The sequence below is a fragment of the Cornus florida genome, unplaced genomic scaffold (assembly GCF_030987335.1).
Source record: "Cornus florida cultivar Cherokee Brave unplaced genomic scaffold, ASM3098733v1 CherokeeBrave_3.0.0_Hap2_Chr09, whole genome shotgun sequence".
Lineage (NCBI taxonomy): Eukaryota > Viridiplantae > Streptophyta > Magnoliopsida > Cornales > Cornaceae > Cornus > Cornus florida.
Window position 1 is genome coordinate 22,241,330 of NW_026775579.1, and position 4,087 is coordinate 22,245,416.

Here is a 4,087-nt window from a genome sequence, read left to right on the forward strand (position 1 = left end):
CAGTCCCACGCCCGAATACCCAAGTATATCAAAAACAAATCGGCAATAATCGAACACAGAATACAAATATAATAAAAAGGGAATAAAAAAAATTTCTAAAAGAAAACTAAAATGATAATCCATTAACAAAAACCTCAGAACAAATTTTTAATACATAAGAAAATATTCTGATACATCCAATCCTCCATTACTAATACAACTTGGGAATCCATCTGGTGAACTCTTAATAACATGAAACCACATAAACACATAGTCCCGTAGACAACAAAAAATGCACAAGAAATAAAAATTTAAATTTCAATTATATCCTTTTGAAAACTATGGGTATTACACTGGGTACGGATGTCATGCCCCGAATTTTTTCTAAATAAAATCCTCGATTTCATTAAATCAAAATACTTCAATATAAAATTCTCTTTATTGATACAACAATCAATTTTCTCAATATTAAAATACAACATCTCTAAATAATTAAATTAATTTAATTCCTCGACACCAACTCTTCCACCTAAGCCCGCAACTAGCAATCCAAGCTTATCCTCGATACATGAAACTGTAAGGGGATGAGACGGGAAAAGTCCCAGTAGGAAAAACCATAACAAGAATCTCAAGGAATTTTATGAAAATTAGCTTCACAAAATATAAATATATTTTTGAACAAAAAATATATATATGCAATTTAACAAAACAGCATTAACAAAATATTTGAGATAAAATCACCCAAACAATTCAAGGTATAAAGAACCCTACTCTGCAAAATAATTTTCTCCTCGTCGGATCATCAAGGCATAAGTCCAGCCCACTGCATAGACTCTCGGCTGACCTCAAACTCTCTTTGTATTTCTCAAATATTTCTCTTCTATGTCTAATTTATTTCCTTATCATTTTCCAAAGCACAAACTGATACAACAATATATATAGGCAATGCACCGACACTATACAATAATATCTCACTGCAATTTGCAAACATATCACCAACTGGGCCCCGCCACCTAATCACTTCCATCTCGACAGACACTTATTTCCTTCCCCAACATTTCTTATCACCTTATCAGGTTGTTTCATCTGCTTCTAACAACCATCTCCAAGTTCCAACAAAAATCAAAGCCCATTAACATCATTAGGTGGGCCCCACGAAATAACCATTTCCATTTGCTTCTCTTTTCTCATTTCCCACGGCTGGTACCTTGCTGCCACCATTTTCTTTATTTTCTTATCTCTTTTCACTTAGCCGACCTAATCCATTTTCCTTGCTTTTGTCAGCAGCCCACCTGCTCCATTGTATCATTTCAAATGCACTGTATATTATATATATTATATATAAATACAATTGCATAAAACAAATCCATTCCCACTAAATATCTCAACCCACCAAACACACCATTTACCATTTCAATTTTTGCTTTCTCTCAATTTCGCTGGCAGCACCATTTTGCACCAAATATATATATATATATTATATGCAACAAATTAAAACATAAATCAAGTGGGCCCCACTAAAACATCATTACATCAATTTTAATTCTCCTTTCTCTCTTTCATTCGACAGTGCACCATCAGATTACATACATATATATATTTATATATATAATATGTAACACAATTACTAAATCAAACCCATTTCTCTTCAAAACCAACAAAGCCATGTGACACCCGCATAAGCTATCACCAAATCCCATTTTTCCATTTCCATTTCCCACTTTCGGCAATCTGATCACTTCATTTCCTTCAATCAGTACACAAAAAATATAACAACAAAAAAAATCAACCCATTATCTCACCTCCAATTTCGGCGCCCATGCTTCCCACCTGATGCCTTGTATAAATATAATTATATGTATACAAATGCTACAAAGATTAAACCAACACAAGTTTAATTCTTATAAACTGCAATATCATATCCAAAAATCTAATGGGTAAGTCTCCGATAAAAAATAAAAAAAAATCAATAACCCAACCTTCAATTGGTAAATCTCCAATTAAAACAAAATAATTAATTTTGTCAATCAAAAATTAAGAAATAAATATAATTTAAAATCTTAAAAAAAAATTGGGTTGTCACATTCTCCACCACTTAAAAGAATTTCGTCCCGAAATTCAAATCCAACGATTTTCGTATACCTGAAAATATCAAAAGTGGTAAAATAAAATCCAAAAATCTTTACCCCAGGCGATGTGAGATACTGTGACATGAAAAACATTGTGGTAACTGACAGTACTAGTTACCCGCCCACACACTCCGTAACCGTTGTGATAACTAGACGATATCGTCACCCGCCCACAAAATAAAACTAATAGTGATCTAAGGACACCTGCCCCTAATCACCGATAGTAATCATCGTAATAGCTGCCTGCCAGTGAACGACATCCGGACACATACACCCGGCTACAAGTGGTAACTAGTCAATCCTAAATACTCGCCCACACACACCCGATAACATCATCACTAAACTCACACTTCCGGCTGAGTACAGGCTCTGATACCATTCTATCTGATACCATTCTATCATGCCCTGAATATTTTCTAAATAAAATCATTGATTTCATTAAATCAAAATACTTCAATATAAAACTCTCTTTATTGATACAACAATCAATTTCCTCAATATTAAAATACAACATCTCTAAATAATTAAATTAATTTAATTCCTCAACACCAACTCTTCCACCTAAGCCCTCAACTAGCAATCCAAGCTTATCCTCGGTACTTGAAACTGTAAAGGGGTGAGATGGGGAAAATTCCAGTAGAAAAAATCATAACAAGAATCTTAAGGAGTTTCATGAAAATTAGCTTCACAAAATATAAATATATTTTTGAACAAAATATATATATGCAATTTAACAAAACAGCATTAACAAAATATTTGAGATAAAATCACCCAAGCAATTCAAGGTATAAAGAACCCTACTCTGCAAAATAATTTTCTCCTCATCGGATCATCAAGGCATAAGTCCGGCCCACCGCACAGACTCTCGGCTGACCTCAAACTCTCTCTGTATTTCTCAAATATTTCTCCTCTGTGTCTAATTTATTTCCTTATCATTTTCCAAAGCACAAAATTGATACAACAATATATATAGGCAATGCACCGACACTATACAATAATATCTCATTGCAATTTGCAAACATATCACCAACTGGGCCCCGCCACCTAATCACTTCCATCTCGGCAGACACTTATTTCCTTCCCCAACATTTCTTATCACCTTATCAGGTTATTTTATCTGCTTCTAACAACCATGTCCAAGTTGCAACAAAAATCAAAGCCCACTAACATCATTAGGTGGGCCCCGCGAAATAACCATTTCCATTTTCTTCTCTTTTCTCATTTCCCACGGCTGGTACCTTGCTGCCACCATTTTCTTTATTTTCTTATCTCTTTTCACTTAGCCGACCTGATCCATTTTCCTTACTTTTGTCGGCAGCCCACCTGCTCCATTGTATCATTTCAAATGCTATGTATATCATATATAATATATATAAATACAATTGCATAAAATAAATCCATTCCCACTAAATATCTCGACCCGCCAAACACACTATTTACCATTTCAATTTTTGTTTTCTCTCAATCTTGCTGGCAGCACCATTTTGCACCAAATATATATATATATATATATATATATATATATATATATATATGCAACAAATTAAAACATAAATCAAGTGGGTCCCACTAAAAATCATTACATCAATTTCAATTCTCCTTTCTCTCTTCATTCGGTAGTGCATCATCAGATTACATACATATATATATTTATATATATAATATGTAACACAATTACTAAATAAAACCCATTTATCTTCAAAACCAACAAAGCCATGTGGGACCCACATAAGCTATCACCAAATCCCATTTTTCCATTTTCATTTCCCACTTTTGGCAATCTGATCACTTCATTTCCTTCAATCAGTACACAAAAAATATAATAACAAAAAAAATCAACCCATTATCTCAGCTCCGATTTTGGCACCCATGCTTCCCACCTGATGCCTTGTATAAATATAGTTATATGTATACAAATGCTACAAAGATTAAACCAACACAAGTTTAATTCTTATAAACTGCAATATCATATCCAAAAA

At 33.4% G+C, this 4,087-nt stretch overlaps 1 long non-coding RNA gene across 1 annotated transcript; it reads right to left on the minus strand.

The window, feature by feature from the left end:
- Positions 1–272: 272 nt before the first annotated feature.
- On the minus strand, positions 273–3,619 carry LOC132273592 (uncharacterized). The gene is made up of 2 exons (XR_009470177.1): positions 2,910–3,619; positions 273–1,271 (listed from the first exon to the last, which is right to left on the minus strand). It is a non-coding gene; the product is annotated as an uncharacterized LOC132273592 (long non-coding RNA).
- Positions 3,620–4,087: the final 468 nt, after the last annotated feature.